This window comes from Corythoichthys intestinalis, chromosome 2, assembly GCF_030265065.1.
Source record: "Corythoichthys intestinalis isolate RoL2023-P3 chromosome 2, ASM3026506v1, whole genome shotgun sequence".
Classification (NCBI taxonomy): domain Eukaryota; kingdom Metazoa; phylum Chordata; class Actinopteri; order Syngnathiformes; family Syngnathidae; genus Corythoichthys; species Corythoichthys intestinalis.
In genome coordinates this window covers 26,452,682-26,471,911 of record NC_080396.1, presented here as the reverse complement: position 1 = coordinate 26,471,911, position 19,230 = coordinate 26,452,682, and the positions used below count along the sequence as shown (strand labels likewise).

The following is a 19,230-nucleotide window of genomic DNA, read 5'->3' as shown; positions in this document are numbered from 1 at the left end:
CTCAGTACCCATCCCGCAGACAGGAAGTGACGCAATATCGCAGCTCTCAGACCGGAAATGACAACATGAAACAGCGCTCGACCTCCGAGCTTCCGGTTTTATCGTAATAGTTAGCGTCCATTCGAACGTAAATACTAGTTTACTTTTCTTTTCGCACGTCTTTTATTTTCGGTTTCAGCATCACTCATTATTATTTAAATAATAATTTATTTCCATGCTCCTTAAATTGATTTGGTGAAATCGGGAGATTAACTCTTTAAGCGCGGTCAGTTTGTTAAAGCCTGCTGATTTTACCAAAATGAAAAACACGGTTACAGTACATCAAAATTAAAATACACACTACTGCAATAAAGGTTTAATTGGTGACTGAAAGATCGCATGTAACCTATCACAGTGTGTACTTTAGTTTGTCAATTGTAAAATATACTCCAATTGAGAATTATTAGAAATTGCTGTCATCCTTACATTTTTATGAACGGACACATTAATATAGCTTCATTACAATTTAATGTATCAAAAACGTAATATTCTCTCAATGTTGCAACCAAACCAATTTTGTCTTTCATTTTGCTATTTAAATTCATTCATGTGGGTGAAGATCCTAATTAACTAATTCAGAAACTATATTAAAATTTCTGCTCCAGGAAAGGCACCTTTATTTCAAACAGAAATGACAAAATAGTTGTCATGTGTTAGTTGTTTTTTTCTTTTATCCCAGACAATAGTTGTAGGTTGTTTTAATTACCTGACATTTTTCGGCAAGCACTCCCGCCTTTATCACAGGTAATTAAAACTACCTACAACTAACATCTGGGATAAAAGAAAAAAAACAACTAATTTATAAGTGTAGAAAAATGAACTCAGTACAACCAGTTCTAATGTGGTAAACTTTATTTTTTTAGTTTTATTATTTTTTTATTATTATTGAGAGAATACCAGATATTTTCTTTGATCAACAATCTCCTCAAAAAAGGTAAATCCATCTTCCAGATGGTTGAAACAGAACTTGAATGGCTCCAAGACATTGTAGTTCGTGCTCATCCTCTTCCATCTGCAGGATGCTTGGGAACTCCTACTGCATTGAACCCCCCCACCCCCCCCCCCCCCCCAGCCCTGTCCGAGGCTTTTGTGCTGTCTTGCACAATCCTTTTACCAAAACTGTTCATTGGAAAAGAGAAAGAAAAGAGCTATTTGAATATTACATAAGTAAAATAAAAATGATGCTTAGTTAATTTTATACTTGATTTTTCTTTTCAGGCATTGCATTAAACTAGGTATATAAATAATCTTACCATTTTTTCCCGCCGTATCTTTTTGGAGTGGGCCACCACTAACTTGAAGGAGCTGTGGTTGCACCTCTTCCTAAAAATAAATCAGTGAATAAAGGGGGACATGTTCAAAAGTGCGTCAGAGTAATGGACACTAAAAAGTCTTTAAAAGCTGACCTCAGCAATTATATTCAAATTTCACTTCTGTAGCTGATAGACTGGTGGCACTTCACCCTGCAGTAATGCTTTTGCCTTGTCTGTCCAATGGGCAAACTCTTTCCTGTGGCTCACCTAAGTTGAAAAAATACAAAAATAAGTATTCCACATTTTCCACCAAAGAATTAAGGTGCTGTGCACCTACTTTCCTATGAATGCCATATCAACAGTTTCAAAGACTTACCATGCACCCAAGTTTGAAATTGTCCGCTAGCAATATACACCACCACTTCCTCAGAGTTGGCATATCAGTCTAACAAAAATTAAAAACAAGTGTAAATAAAGAATAACGACAACGATATTTTGTAGCCCAATTTGAATGATTCGGTGAACTTCATTTTACAATGGTTAAACTCAAAGAGAGCATACTACAAATGGATAAATGAATACAAATATAACAGAGGACAAAATTGGACAGTTAAACTCACCTACCATCAACATGAAGATGCCACAGTCCTTCCCCTATGGCTGTCCCGAAAAACCCTAACGTAAGAATTTAACCGAGTCATTTCCTTCAAGTTTTGAATCAATGAATATACACACTTTTACAAATACCTCTATTTCACTTCCAATCCTCTCTTTCCATGTCCCCCTGTTGATTGACTGTCAACGTTTTCTGCAATTGAAAATATAGGTTTATATTAAATACAGTAGTTAAACAATTACAAACGTGTTTCCATGCATAAGAACACCAACCAGTCAGGTTTAAATGATTCATGCAAATAAAACAAGGGCGTAGGTTTGCATAGGGACGTAGGACATAACACGACCAAGTTTTCAGGATGCTAAAGTTGTCCCCACCAACTTTTGAGCAACCTTATTTGCATTATATTCGTCCCTACCAATGTTGAGACCGGGCCAACGCCCTTGAAACAAAACATTCGCAATTTTAGAATTTTGCTTCAAATGATTGGATGAATCATCTGGAGTGCAATTCTGCTTTAATTGAAGGGGCAACATAAAAGGATCGACTGGAACATACCTTCAAAACCAAACAAGGCTATTCTGGATCATCATGGAAACGCCATGCCAATATGAATGGTTACTGAATTTCATTAGAGATAACAATAGTTCTCTGATCTCAAGATTGGATCGGTTTTTCTTCCCACAAATAATTGGAATTTGGATCATTTAATTTGTTATGATTTGACTGTTCTTTGAAAATGAACCAATGCTCCAAGTTGTAGTTGCTACTAATCAGCCTTACAGGCAAATGCATGTGTGGGTCACATCCTGTAGGCTTTCACCATGTTGCAACAACATAGGGGTCAGCCACAAATATGGTCCTTCCCTGAAAAATACATAATCTATACACACGGACATATGTTATATAAATACAAACGTACGCAGACACCTACATGAGCCCATACAAGCATTCTGTAGGCTACATAGTTAAAATAATACCCTACACAGGCCAAAAAATACTTTTTTATACCTTTGAATGAGCTACTTGTTAGACAAGTTATAAATATGCATTTCATATCTGCAAAAAAACAAACACAAAAAGTTACATTTTACTTATTTGTACAATTGACATTATGTTCTTTAGAGAAACTAAATCCTCAAAATTCACAGTTGATTCCATTTCATTGTTCAGGCCAACGTTCCAAAAGTCAGCACGTGTCAATCAAACTTTCTTTTTTTAGACAATCAACACCATTTCTGGCCTCTTTATATTCAAGATTTGCATAAGCTAATGAGAATGTTGATTGGTTAAATAAACAAAGAGTAAATAATCAATTATGTCCAATTGTTAACTAATATAAGGAATAATAAGCCTATCCAGATTTCCACTGAGCACAACATTTGTCTCAGACATAAAAACATACCAGCCGTTCCTGGGCAGGATGAGTTTGAACCGTCCATGAAGCTCGGCATGGTCTTATATTGTCACCATTGGACCTGTCTGCACAGTGGGTTTTATTTATTTATTTCTGGGTTTGTTCGATGTCTATCAAAAAAAAGTGTTCAGCACAGTCCAAAATCTAAAGTACATTACTATTTATGCTACTTACTTCCATTTGGATCTGTGTGACATCCCTGTATCTGCATGGGAAGACTACCATTTGGGGGTCGTGATTTAGTTTCTTCCCAATGGGGTGGTGATCTTGCAGCTAGTAAAAAAAAAAAACAAAATAATGAAAAAATATATAGCTAAGCAGAGTAACAATATCAAGAAAAAATTACAACCTTGTCCTATTTGGATCATGTGACAACATTCAAACTACAAAGGACCAGACAAAACAAATGAAGGCAAAACAACAATACCATACAACAACAAAAACAGCGAGCTGCGAATTGCAGCCATGTACATAATGAAAAATAAGAGTGCAATATAATGAAAACTACACAAAGAAGACTGTTCATTGTGAAAAAAAAATGTAAAAAGCATTAGCAGCATTAGCCAATTCGCTGCTGAATTCATCAGTACGTATTAAACAATATAAGTAGAGCAAAGTCACATGCAGTTAGTAAAGGAAGACATTATTTAAATTACATTAAGAATACTAGATATAAGTACGGTCTTTTCAACTCAGAATAAACACTTCATATTTTCACCGCAAGTGTTGTTTAACTATTTAACATTTTTAAACATGCATACGCTTTTAAAAACTTTTTTTCAGTGCGGCCACTTACCGTGTTTTTTTCGCGAGAGGTGAAATAACGTAACTTGTTTTCGTCGCAAGGGTTGACGACATTTCCGGTCTGAGGGGACTGAGAGCTGCGGTGTTGCGTCATTTCCTGTCTGCGGGATGGGTACTGAGAAGAGCGGCGCAGGGTACTGAGAGATGCGGGCTGCAGCCAGACTCCTCTCAATAATTGAGACTGTTTTACATCCATATTTATAATGAATTCAGGGATTTAATCATTTATTTGCAAGACTTTTCAACGTAAAAAGCTCTTTGTGCTTCCACTCGGTCAGCTTTGACGGAGATAGGCCCCCTATTAATAGGCCCTGTGTCCCATCAATACCATTATGAAGTCTATGCTTGGGGAACGAACAACACTGTTGTGAAGGGAGGACAGAGTTACTCTAGCGAGCTTCACTCTTCTTAAAGGGCCAGCATCGCAACAATTAAACTAAAGCACATACACAATGGGCTTTCCAACAAGATTCGTTCAAAGCGAAAAAAAAAAAAACGGGCAGTTATCATTCATTTTATGTAAATATTTCAAAGTATAATGCTAGTGAGAAATCAAATATGGCGGCCGTAGCAGCTTATTTTTCCCATTGTATTCACGTTTCAAAATGCATGTATGATACGAAAAATATAATTACCTTGAATCTTCGACCAAATCACTCTTGAGACACTCGTGCCTGCTTGTAGGCTCAAGTTTCGTCCTGTTTCAACCTAAATACGGCGTTACAACCCAGAGTGTGTTTCAGAATTGCTCTCCCTGCCAGGGGGCCGGGGCTGGTGTGGGGTGGGCCGGCCCCCTACCTGAAGGCGTGGCGCAGGTTCTGGTGGAAGTGTCATGTTAATATATTATGAAGTCTATGTCTGCGCCATGTTAATGCCTCCTCTGTCATCAGTTAACTTTTCCGTTTCGTTAGCGCCTTATCCAATGTGACCTGGTAGCAAGCGAGGTATTAGGTGGTGACCATGTTATTAACAAAAAAAAAAAAAAAAAAAAACTTTTCAAATATATATATGGTGTACCTAATAAAGTGGCCGGTGAGTGTATGGATATATATATATATATATATATATATATATATATATATATATATATATATATATATATATATATATATATATATATATATATATATATATATATATATATATATATACATATTAGGGCTGTCAAACGATTAATTTTTTTAATCGAGTTAATCACAGCTTAAAAATTAATTAATCGTAATTGCAATTAATCGCAATTCAATCCATCTCTAAAATATGCCATATTTTTCTGTAAATTGTTGTTGGAATGGAAAGGTAAGACGGATATATACATTCAACATACTGTACATAAGTACTGTATCTGTTTATTATAACAATAAATCCACAAGACGGCATTAACATTATTTCTGTGAAAGGGATCCACGGATAGAAAGACTTGTAATTCTTGAAAGATAAATGTGAGTACAAGTTATAGTAATTTTGATAGTTTGTAAATTGTGACTAAATATTGCCATCTGGTGTATTTGTTGTGCTAAACTTAATGTTTATGAATAGAGTATTATTTTGCATAGCTATTTTGATTGGGAATGCCAGATCTCTTTGAATTGAGCACTTTTCTTTTTGTGAGCATTATTTTATTTTAGAGCGATAGGAATATATATATATATATTTTTTGTGCTTTTCACTAAATGATACTGTAGCGACTGATGCATGATGGGAATTTGAGCAACCATAAGTTACAGTGGTTGCTGCAAATGGTATATCTTCGCTGCGTTGAGTACAATACATGGTGTTTCATAAACAGGTCATCCCCAGTTATTCTTCCCCATGTCGCTTGCCGCAATAATTGTAACAGATGTGGAAGAGATGCCACCGCTTATTTAATTAAATGGCGCGGCTCCAATAAATACCTGCGTAACCAATTCGCCCTTCTTGGTAATTGGCGGTGCTATGGACCGGCGATTCATATTAGCTCGTTGTCGTTGGTTGGCTCAGTTCGTCCGATTTCCTCCTGAAGGAAGACGGCGGCGTACATCTAAACACCGGGAGTCGATGGATGGCTATTTATGGGTACTTTTATTGACAAAACAAAAGCATGTGGTGGACGCAGCAGTTCAGTCTGCGCTAACTGCGCACTTTCTACTCTCTCGCTCCCTCTCTCGCTCGACCACTTTCTTCCTCACTGCTGACAATATGATATAATGAAATAACAGCGCCCCCCTTGGCGGGTGCCGGTAACACATGCGTCCACTCCACTTGCTTGTCTCTGCCTTTAGCTCTCAATATACTTCAAACGGTGCCATTGTAGCCTGTTCGTGGCAATTCTTGAGTGGGTCGTTCCGTGCATGCCTTAATTGCGTTAAATATTTTAACGTGATTAATTTACTGTACTGTATATACAGTGGGGAGAACAAGTATTTGATACACTGCCAATGGGTTTTCCCATTGACTGTCTATCAAATACTTGTTCTCCCCACTGTATATACTGTCTATATATATATATATATATATATATATATATATATATATATATATATATATATATATATATAATATGTGTGTGTGTATATATGTATACTCACCGGCCACTTTATTAGGTACTCCATGCTAGTAACAGGTTGGATCCCATTTTGCCTTCAGAACTGCCTCAATTCTTTGTGGCATAGATTCAACAAGGTGCTGGAAGCATTCCCTCAGAGAGTTTGGTCCATATTGTCCAATGTTGTATTTATTGATGTATTTTAAAAAATGGAGAGAAAAAAAAATCTACCAAACCACTTTTTTTCTCCCCAACACCAGGGGAGACCCTCAGCACCCCACTTCCTGTGCCACTGCATACATTTGAGCATAAAAGAAGACAAGTAGGCCACACTGACGTATTGCTAAACCATTGAGTTCATTAGAGCGCATGATTATTAATACTTAGCCCTTTTCTGTACTAGAAGCCAAGTAAATGAAGTGAAGGAGAGTCATTATTGTTCCACACTAGTCCTGGTTTTCCTTTACAAAGTCTTTCATCTGCCATCCATAAACTCCAACATCTGGATTGAGTTGGATTAATTATACTGTATATCATAATTAAAATGGAATAATGAGTCTTCAACCGCCTCCTCTAAGCTCAAGTGTTAATGTAGCACTTGGAGGAAAAGAAAAACAAATTGTCTCGAGAGTACACTGAGGAGCTGTTAACACGTGGGGCCTTGCATCATCTCCTTGTCCCTCCCATGCTCTCTTGAGAGTATGAAATCTCATTTCTTAATTACAGAAAGAAAACTCGCCTTCAATGTGCCTCTGCTGAGGCACAACCATGAAAAACAAACCTCTATTACAAAGAAGAGAACAGCTTCACCTGGGCCTTTCAGACCTTTCTTTTCTTAAAGACACTAGAATATTCAGAAATAAATAAGACATTCAATGAATCCATGGATGAAAATACTATACTATGGGGCAAACTTTGTCACCTGCTTCATTTTGTTCTGATAATCTTTACCTTTCTGTGACTGAACATCCATCATCTACCAAGACAAGGCCAGTTTCCAGATCTGATTGCTTACAGTATCTGCTTTGACCGGGGGGGTTGACAGCGAGAAATGACACGCAAATCTTATTTCGATGTGGTATGACCAGTCTCAGATGGCCATTAAATCTCATTTTTTTCCCTACCCTCCCAGTGTCTTCGACTTTTACCACACAAGAACACAGAGGGTTTTCCATATGGTCTGCCTGAAGATACTGTAACTGACCAATTCTTTCAGAATATGTTTTCATTCAGTGGTCAATGAAATTTTAGCGCACTGTTATTTATACAATGGTAAATCTTTAATGTCAAACCTGCAAATAAATTGATACTCACCAAAATGCTTAGTTGATGCCCATCTGTGCTTCAAACTCCAGCTATGCTCGAAAAACAAATCATTCAGCATCATTAGATAATACCTTTTGACACTTAAGTACATCTTGGAAACACATCTTTTTTTTTGGCTCGCTCAGAAAACTGTAAAACCAGTATTATTTCAGGCTAGAAAGAAGCACGAGAGCATTCATGATGCATACTTTGTAAAATGCAAAAGGACAGTTTTCCAGTCAATGACGTGTTTTGGTGTGGATTTATCTGAAAAGCTAGCACTAAAATAAACAAACATGTTTGGTGGATTTCATAAGCCAACAGATGCTCTTCTGAATAAACCAACACCAACATGCAAATCTACTTTGTGTCTTTTTCGTAATGTACAAGATCCCAAAAATGTGTTCTTTGAAAACAAATACACTAATATGACATGAAATATATATATATATTAAATTATATATTTTAAAAAAGAGTGAGAAAGAAAAATTCTTGTACCAAAGATAAGAGTTTTGATTTTACCTTTTTTGGCTCTTATATTGAACATAGGAAGCCTCTCAATGTGTTGTCACAAATTGGACTGCTATTATATGTGTACTATTATCTGCTGTCAGTTGTGCATTAGCATTTAGCAATGTTGTTTTCAAGGTTGAAATTCTTAGCAAAGGAGCATCAGACACTTCTACGACAAATTTACATTTAATACGTTTGAATTTCTCCTCATTGGCAATGAACAAGTTTGTACAGTTTTTTGTTTGTTTGTTTGTTTGCTTGCTTGTTTTTAAATACTTTTCCATAAAAGCATTGTGATGATGTTTAAACAATGCATAATATTACAGTGGCCTCCAAAACAATCAAGCTATTTTAGGAGTTAAACCTCCGTCTTGTTTGTGATTAACACTACATGACTGCATTCTGATGATCGCTTGTGGTTGAGTGGTTTGCATGTCCTCCTAACTTTTGAGATCAAGGGTTGCTTCCAGTGTGGAGTTTGCATGTTCTCCCCTAGCCTGTGTGTTTTTCATAGGTACTCCATTGTCTTCCCACATCCCAAAAACATGCATAGTAGGCTGATTGAACACTAATATTCTCCATAGGTATGAATGTGAGTGTGAATTGTTGTTGTGCCCTGCGATTACCTGGCAGCCTAGTTCAGGGACCCACATGACCCTCATGAGGATACAGAAGATACTTGGTGTAAAATATTTGAGAAGCAGTGGTATAGGCTAAGCACCAAGCGCCAGTTTACTAGCTAAAATGTTAGTGTCTTGCTCCTTTTGGCAAAATAATTTTTTTAAGTGAAAAACTTCATGAAGCAGCTGCCGCCAACACACAGAGACCTCTGCCAGGGGGCCCTGAGGCCCAGGGCACTGCCTGCTGATTCTTGCAACATAAGATAGAGAAGACCAAGTACTAACCAATCTACATGCCACTCTGCTTAGCTTTCAGTACAGTGAACAGAGCAATGCATAAACTGTGTCGCTTCCTCTTGCACGTACACACAAGCACTGTATTATAAACAACATGGGTTCCTTCGCTCTTGGACAAAATTTTCTGGTTCATCAGTCCTCATAGAAGTGGCGAGGAGCATCTGTTTTATAAGTCTGCCTGTAGCAAGAACGGCAACGAAAACCATAAACTCCTAAAAATCTAATTATTGTGTAATTTCTGCTTGTATGCACTTCGAAGCACTAACATCTTCACAGCAAATACAGGACCACACCACAGGCCCGTCTCATGTGATTCACAAAGATGCCCTTAACATGCACATGTGGTCTTCTCTGCAATAACTGTACTTTGCAGAAATGATGCAGGCAGAAATTTCACACATATGATGAGCAAAAGAGCACAGGAATGCCATTCACATGCAGTTCCAACAGCAGTATTACCCTTTTGTGCCAAGTGGTAGCACAACAATTGTGGGGCTCAACAGCCCCTAATTTCCTGTACTGAATTATTCATTTTATGAATGAGGGACAATGATGCACACATGAGGCATTTGTAAACAGTCCACCTTTTCCTTTCTCAGGTTGGGTTGGAGAATATCAAAAGATTACCTTCATATTTGTTTTCCTTTTCTTTACCATTTTATCACTTTTTTATGGCATTTGATGCTAAGTGCTGACTTTGTTGCCATGACAACTAAGCTTAGGCATTGAAAGAGGCGTACGGTGCTTCATGTGGACATATTGGCAAACAAAAACCACGTTTGTGGACTGTTGAGTACTTTCAGGAGAATACAGGGTGTCATATTTTCTTTCGCTTCCCAGGGCAAATTCATCAAAATAGGATTTGTTCAAAAAACCTCGGAGCGGACGGCATTCGCATAAAGCCATAAATTGGCGATACAGGATAAAATCCAAATCAAAATGGGTGAACACTGAAAAACCTAATAATTCAAATACCTTTTACACACACACACACACGCACACACACACAATTCACATACTAGCTGATCAAAGTTTAGTTTTCCTGAAAACATGATGTCAGGCATTGATTGTCAACTTTAAGTGATGACTGCCGTATTTTTCGGACTATAAGTCACAGTTTTTTTCATAGTTTGGCTGGGGGTGCGACTTATACTCTGGAGCGATTTAGGTGTGAAATTATTAACACATTATTATATCACTTCACATGTTATTTTGGTGTTTTGGAATGAGACTGATGGTTTGATAAACTTCTTAGCATGTTCTTTATGCTCTAGTTATCTGAATAACTCCTAATAGCTTTGCTATGTTAACATACCGGCCACGTTCGCATTTCGTTGTTCATGCATCATATAACATTATTATACTGTACACTTATTCAGCATGTTGTTATTTATTGTATTTTAAGTTCAAATTGCCTTTCAAGATGACACATCTGTTCTATGTGTTGAATTTTATCAAGTAAATTTCCCTCAAAAATGTGACTTATACTCCGGCGCGACCAGGGGTGAAAGTGAGCCAGAACGGTCAGGAACGCAGTTCCGGTATAAGATTCAGGGCCAGTACGCAGTTCCGGTATAAGATTCAGGGCCGGAATGCTGTTCTGGTATAAGATTCAGGGCCGGAATGCTGTTCCGGTATAAGATTCAGGGCCGGAATGCTGTTCCGGTATAAGATTCAGGGCCGGAATGCTGTTCCGGAACACGGTGCTTTGATTCCGAAAATATGACGGCAACTGTCAAAACACTATGTAAAAAAAGAAAAATGCTAAGCTGCTACACATGCATTTCATCTCAAAGAAGAAAACAATCTACCAACATCAGATTTACATACACAAGTGTTAACAACAAGCATAAAAAAGTACTTGTGTAGCGTAATCCGTTTCCACCAATATTTATTATTTATTTTATTCCACGGACTACATGGAGGTTTCCCCAGCTGCTGCAGTTATTGGAGTCTGACGATGATGAGTCAGGTCAATGTGCGAATGCGCGCAGCAGAGCAAAATGCCTGGACCCATTTATCCGTTCAATTGGCTGACATACTGAGATGTGATCAGCAGAGATAGTTAGCTCTGATTGGCTCAAATGTGCATATTTTCTGGAACAGCAAAAAAACAACAACAAAAAGTTGTTTAATTGATGTAACAAAAAAGGGCAATGCAACATAAAATCAAATCTTCAAGAGCAACGAAAGAGTTGAGGAGGCTTATTAATCATATTTAGTTTTATTTGCTTTGATGGGGAGGTTCAGAACATCTTAGCTATCAATGTGCACTTTGGACTTATATTTGTTCATTTATGTTAGGCCACTTATTCATTTCCTTATGATTCAAAAAAGTCTATGTTTGTGCGATCTTCAAAATATATTCCATTTCACTCTGCATAATATAAGTCATTTGTACTTATTTTTTTGAATGTATGTCACTTATCTCTTTATTATTAAAAAAACAAAACCAAAAAAAAGTAAATGTTTACATTAACTTCAATTTAAATTTGGCTTTTAATATGTGATGGAATGAGGGAAAATAAAAATTAGGAGTTGCTATTGTTACAACTATTGCTGTTTTTGTTAACTTTTATTTTGCAAATCATTGAAAAAATACAATTTTGAATGAAAATCAGTTTTTATTATGTGTTATAGAAATAACGGTCCTACTGCATTTCAGTAAAGAGGTTTGACCCCCCCCCCCCCCCCCCCAAAAAAAGAAAGAAAAAAAAGAAAATTTCTAGCTTCGATGCGACCTTCACGTCGGGGAGTTCCGGCAAGAAATTCTAGCCACTTTCACCCCTGGGTGCGACTTATATGTTTTTTCCCCCTTCGTTGGGCATTTTATGGCTGGTGCGACTTATACTCAAGTGCGACTTATCGTCCGAAAAATACGGTATGTTGCATATCCAAAATGTACTGACCACAACAGGCTGCTCTCGCATTGAAATCATTGTGATACTGGCATAGTGTTTTACATTATCAGCATTTGTTGCCTTATCTTACTGTCAACCTACTTCAAATTAATGAATTACCTACAATATGGCACAGTGGGCTGCTTGAAGCCTGCAAGTGATGAAAACGCAAACTCCTGGAGCAGGCATTCGGATAAAGCCATAAATTGGCAATACGGGATAAAATCCAAATCAAACTGGGTGAACACCGAAAAACCTAATAATTCAAATACCTTTTACACCCACACACAATTCACATACTAGCTGATCAAAGTTTAGTTTTACTAAAAACATGATGTCAGGCATTGATTGTCAGCTTTAAGTGATGACTATGTCCCACATCCAAAATGTTCTGACCGCAACAGGCTGCTCTCGGATTGAAATCATTGTGATACTGGAATGGTGTTTTACGGCATTATCAGCATTTGTTGCCTTATCTTACTGTCAACCTACTTCAAATTAATGAATCACCTATAATATGGCACAGCAGGCTGCTTGAAAACTCAGCATGTGATGGATGGGGCCGGGGAATATTTCAGTCTTAGTCCACCAGCGCCGCAGCTGATGGCAGCCACTTTGAAGAATTAATTAGATTCTCTTGCAGACATTTCAGCTGTGGCCCAGAAAAGTACTCAGTTCAAGAAATATTCTCTGACATGCACTTATTGTTGAAGGATCTCAGACACTTGAGCTCAGTTGGGAGTAATCCGAATCCTTAAAAATGGATTAGCTATTGAAAGCAAAAATATTGAAGACCTAATTTAGAGTTAAGAATACTAGAAACACAGCGCTTACTGTGGTGTATCATCAGTCACATCTTCTGAACAAAATGTCTTTAAATTCACATTAGTGCACATAGCATTGGAGCTGCTAAATAAATGTTTTATTGTATCAATCAACAATTTCTAGTTTTGGACACGCTGTATCTTTGGCAAAATTTGAGGTTTCTGATTCTATCCGTTCTCTGTAAGGCGTTTCCTCACCAGCTTATATGACATCTGTCACAACAAACTAAGCCTCTCCACACAGAGAGAGGCCTCATAGGCAATGTAGAGACACTGGGGCCAGGGACGGCACGCGATCATAGAAGCTACAGGTCACAGGGAAGCTTGTGATATTTTGAAAGCGATGTAATATTTGCTGGCATACAAACGGCAACTGTAGAGGCTCAAAGGCTTTGTGTAACGGGCGTTCATTCTACTGTGTGTCAAATACAAGCATTATACTGTATACAGTTCAGTAAATACTAGTAATTTTAAGGGACCATTAAAAAATATGTTTGTCTTTGTTATTTGTTCCAATAAGTTTTGGTGAAATGAACATTTTTCTTTGATAAGATGGTGAGATGAACCAAAAAATAGATAAATAAAAGTGAGTCTAAACTACTACAAAGTTTTCTCCTTCAAAACGGTCGCCCTAAAGTCTATTCCCTGCTCCAACTGCCACCTCTTCCTTAAGATAGTAAACAAACCAAACATTGCAGAAAATATTTGGAGACGTGCTGCTTGATCATGGCCAAAAACTGTAAGAGAAAACTTGTAGCTTAGGTTTGACTTTCAGCTTTTGTAATACCAGTCACAATCAAACTGATACACTTTAGCAGGGTGGTACTAACACCATGACACCCAAAATACTACAATATTGTCGTCTGAAGATTAAAAGTACAGTAGTTGCAAAAAAGTGGAGGAATATCCAAATTATGAAAATGGTAAAGTATTTCTTTCGTCTTTGAATGTTTATTGCAAAATTGTATACGGTGAATTAAATGCAGCCACTGTCCACACCAAGGCTCCGACCTGCAAGGATGATCTGGCAACTGCAATCAAAGAGAGTTGGCACCAAATTGATGAAGAATACTCATCAAGCCCATGCCTCAGAGACTGCAAGCGGTCATAAAAACCAGAGGTGGTGCTACTAGAGATGTGTTTTGATTGTAATTTCTTTGTTTGTTCCTCATGATTCCATATATTTTTCCTCAGAATGGAGTGATTCCATATATATTTCCCTGCACTTGCCCTACAAAACCAACATTTACTGACCACCACAATGTTTTTCATTCATTTCTTTTAGTGTTTCTGAATGCTAAAGATGTTTCTGAATGCTAAAGAGTCGACTTTTGAACTAATTATTTTTTTCAAGCATTTTATCTGAGTTTGTTCTACATGATAAAATGTCTGAGTGAGTGCTCGTCCGAGACTGGTGATTCCATACTTTTTGCTAGGGTTTGTATTATTCATGTGAAAAGTGAACGCAATTGTAAGTTTATGAAACATTATATCTACAAGCACAAGCACTACAACATATGGCACATCAAATATTGTCCATCCTTCTAATGAGCTCCCAGGCCACTTGCTAAATGATGAGGTTTCACCGGGATGAGCGACAGCTGTCAGCATTTACTTGTGAGCCAATTACAGTGTCAGTCTCAAGCTGAATTTTAAAAATTCAAGACTCCACTGCATTAAACCTTTCTATGTTTACCATCTTCAACAACAACCCAAATGTTGCACCTCAGTAATTAATGATTTTATTCACCTTTTCAAATCATGTTAGAAATTGTTGTCTTTGGCTGAAGTTGCCTGATTAATAAGAATAAAAAAGCAGGTCATTGCCAGGATTGCCAGAAAGATTTGGACAATGATACAAGACTAGTGCCATAAATTTTAGCTTTAGAAATACTATGCTAGTTTTAATTGGAAATATCATTGTCTCTCCCTGAGCTTTAGTAACTTGTTGATAATTGTGGTCTTAGTTTGTAAGTGCTTTGGAATGCTTCATCGTAATGATAATGTTTTGACCTTTCACTGCAAGCATGAAAAGTAACAAATAACACTTACCAGCACTGTATTAAAGCCCATTAGTTTGTTCTAGAACACATTTATTATCTGAATCTTGTTTAACACTTTTGGGAAAAAAAACAAAGCCAAATTTAATCTTTCTGATGTGTATGTAGTAGGAGAAATATATCGATATAAGCCAACATTTCCAAGAGGTGGCAGCCCTAACTGCGGGTAGATGTTTTTATCAAGGCCGTAGGTTTACATAAGGAGGGTAGGGACATACAGTAACATTACCAACTTTTCAGGATGCTCAAATTGTCTCCACCAACTTTTAAGCCACCATATTTGCATTACCGTAATTTCCCGAATATTACGCGCACTTTTTTCTCCCCATGGATGGAGACAGAAGTATATATATATATATATATATATATATATATATATATATATACATATATATGTAAAAAACGATTAAAAAAAATTTTTTTTTTTTAATTGACACGGCTATGTTGTGTTGAAGAAACGTATGCGGCGATCTGCTGCCGACCATTACAGTACGTGACGTCACCATTTTGTGTCGGTAATACTTCACTCTGATCGGCCGAATGATTTCGTCTGTGTTAAATTCTGTTTTTTTTCACTCTTCATGAAGCACCGAATTTAGTTTCTTGAACTCATTTGAGTCAACGTTTATAGCAGCTCCGCAACTCGGAACATAACAAGCGTAACAACACAGACTTCCTGTGTGTGTCTGTCATCTAACCCAAATAACAATAGGTCTTATTGTTACTGTCGTGTCTGTTTTATCTTGTCTTGAAAAAAAACTAGAACACTTCGAGTGCCGTGTTCAACGTTTTATTTCTTGCTTTCAATGAACTTAAATGCCGACAGTCTGGCTATAATGCGTCGCTCTTTTGTCTAGCCTCAGCGGCCCGCTGGCTCATAGACAATCACAACATAGATATGACAATACAGCAGCATGGATCCACCAGTGCCACAACATAGAACAACATAACATAGAATACCAATATGTCACAGTGTCGACAGCGATGAGCTCTCTCGGATCTCCGATTTACGTTCTCACTTTCATTTTACCGTATCAATCCATGGAAAAATTTATTCATCATGATGAAAAGAGCAAGTTATACAGCAGCCTTTAAAAGAAAAGTCACATCTGTTTTGTTTTCTCCTAGATTCTGGTAAATTGGAGAAGTTGTCAAATCATATTATTAGTGTAAATATTGTCAGTTTATGGTAATGTTTTGAACTACCAATAGGGAATGGGACGTACTACGTCATTGTTTGGACGCGCCTCCATGCTGGCAATATGATTCACTTCCGGGTCGGCAGACTCAATGCGGATTGTAACGTGTGGTCGTGCTAAGCTGACTCTTTCGGTGTTTTAGAAAGAAATTATGGGTGTGTATTGTTGTGTTACCGGGTGCAACAGCTTCTCCTACGACTAAAAAAAGGGCGAGGAAAACTGGACTCACTTTTCACCGTTTTCCTGCATGGAGGACCAAATATCAGATCGCGAAGGCACGACTGATGGCTGGATTGCAGCGGTTCGTCGGAAAAGCATTTCTTATGATCATATTTCTGCTGGAATGAGAGTATTCCCCTCATCTCTACTCTTGTAAGTTGAACGATTTATCCGTTTTGGTTTCAATACGGTTTTTTTTGTGTGTTTTTTTTTTTACTGTTGTGTAAATCTGCCTCGGTAGCAATGCTAACCTACTCCTCCTCCCCTACCTGTTGTGTTACTAGGAAAACCTGCATATGAAATGCTGACAACACATCCCGATTGGTCACCATATCTCTTCTTGGGTTATTCTGAGGTCAAGCGCACCACATCGGAGCGTTATGAGAGGTTGGAAAGGCGAAGAGTGCACGCTGAAACTTCAGTTTGCTCTGCTCTTACAAACACGATCCTAAGTGTTGTTGTGAAAAGTCAATAAAATATGAATACCAAAACATGACTTGAACAACTTCCTAACAAACTGTAACTGCTTGTTGTTTACTTCAGGTCTTCATAATAAACAGGTGTAATAATTACAAAGTCAGGTGACTTAATTTTGTTATTCTATTTGGAATATGCATTGACAATTTTTGGACAGTGTTGTAGACAAGAACTGGGACTGATAAGTTGCAATAGATTTATTTCAAGTAATGCAATTTCTCCAATACGATATTTTAATTGACAGTTTAAAATCTTTAAATTAGTGCAAACAAGGCCCACCCTCTGACGGTGGCAGCAAATATTATATAATGATAAGTAATACACAAATACAAGATCACAACAAAACCTGTATTTTTTCAAAGCAGTTAAAAAACATCCAGTGGCCTTAGGTAAATAAAGGTGTAAAAATATGTACTTTACAGTTCTTGCATTTCTATTTTAGGTATTGCAACTTTTCCAACACTATTTGAATTGACAGTCTAAAGTCTCCATAAGTGCAAATAAGAATATTATAATTTAAAAATAATAATAGAATATATAAATTCAACATTACAATGAAACGTGTCTTTGTCAAAGTGGTTTAAAAAATAATAATAATAATACGTCACTGGCCATAGTTAAATAGCCAGCCAGAATAAATATGTGCATTACAGTTCTTGCATTTTCACAAGTTAAAAGCCCGCAGTTCATCGACGAGAAGGGCAGACCCAGATGGCGTCTGCAGCAGGGGCTTGTTTGAGTCCGACACAGGACAAATGGAACCACTCCATTGAACAAATTTTCTTTGTCAAATGATCCAAGAAGAGAGATGGTGACAAATCGGGATGTGTTGTCAGCAGGTTTACCTAGGAATACAACAGGTAGGTGAGTCGTAGTAGGCGAGCATTGCTACCGAGGCAGATTTACACAACGGTGTAAAAAAAGAAAAACGTATTGAAACCAAAAGTGGATAAATCGTTCAACTTACAAGAGTAGAGATGACAGGAACACACTCTCATTCCAGCAGAAATATGATCATAAGAAATGCTTTTCCGACGAACCGCTGCAATCCAGCCATCCGTCGTACCTTCGTGATCTGATATTTGGTCCTCCATGCAGGAAAACGGTGAAAAGTGAGTCCATTTTTCGTAACCCCTTTTTTTTGTCGTAGGAGATGCTGTTGCACCCGGTAACGCAACAATAAGCACCCATATTTTCTTTCTAAAACACCGAAAGAGTTAGCTTAGCACTACCACACGTTACAATCCGCATTGATTCTGCCGAACCGGAAGTAAATCATATTGCCAGCATGGAGGCGCGTCCAAACAGTGACGTAGTACGTCCCATTCCCTATATGCTATGCTTATGCTGTGTTTCACCAGTCAGTAAAATGACATTTCTGTATCTGTACACAAGCTCTGTTTTCTTGTATTCTTCTATTTATTGGTGCTAAAATTAGGGCGCGCATTATAAACGGGTACAATAATTTTCCCTACATTTTACAAGTAAATTTGGGGTGCGCATTATACACGGGTGTGCCTTATATTCGGGAAATTACTGTAATAGGAAATATCATTGTCGCTCCCTGAGCTATAGTAACTTGTTGATAATTATGGTCTTAGTTTGTAAGTGCTTTGGAATGCTTCATCGTAATGATAGTGATTTGACCCCTTTCACTGCAAGCATGAAAAGTCACAAATAACACTTACCAGCACTGTATTATAGGCCATTAGTCTGTTCCGGAACACATTTATTATCTGAATCTTGTTTAACACTTTGGGGAAAAAAAACAAAACCGAATTTAATCTTTCTGATGTGTATGTAGTAGGAGAAATATATCAATATATAAGCCAACATTTCCAAGAGGTGGCTACCTTCACTGCAAGTAGATGTTTTTATTAATGGCGTAGGTTTGCATAGGGACATACTGTAACTCTACCGACTTTTCAGGATGCTCAAATTGTCTCCACCAACTTTTAAGCCACCATATTTGCATTATATCATAAGTTCAGTTATATGGGTTCTTTTTATTGCCTTCACATATGTTGTAAGGATATAAAAGACCCTACCATTGTTAAGTGAATTATTTTCATTATGTTCCGACTTCCATTTATCCCTTTTCACTTGCTGAATGTTCCGGTCTTTTTTCCCCCCTCTCAAACGCACGTTTGATTGGCTGATGACTTG

The 19,230-nt window shown here is 37.4% G+C and overlaps 1 long non-coding RNA gene across 3 annotated transcripts; it reads right to left on the bottom strand.

Moving 5' to 3' along the window:
* Positions 1 to 1,097: 1,097 nt before the first annotated feature.
* LOC130911799 (uncharacterized) lies at positions 1,098 to 4,265 on the bottom strand. Of its 3 annotated transcripts, XR_009062479.1 has the most exons (9): positions 4,122 to 4,219; positions 3,675 to 3,708; positions 3,500 to 3,598; positions 2,040 to 2,100; positions 1,917 to 1,967; positions 1,669 to 1,737; positions 1,446 to 1,559; positions 1,293 to 1,362; positions 1,098 to 1,158 (listed from the first exon to the last, which is right to left on the bottom strand). It is a non-coding gene; the product is annotated as an uncharacterized LOC130911799 (long non-coding RNA). The 3 variants fall into 3 exon arrangements; XR_009062478.1 differs by lacking the exon at positions 3,675 to 3,708 and having other exon boundaries at positions 4,122 to 4,265; XR_009062480.1 differs by lacking the exons at positions 3,500 to 3,598; positions 3,675 to 3,708; positions 4,122 to 4,219 and adding an exon at positions 3,314 to 3,397.
* Between the last annotated feature and the right edge of the window lie 14,965 nt (positions 4,266 to 19,230).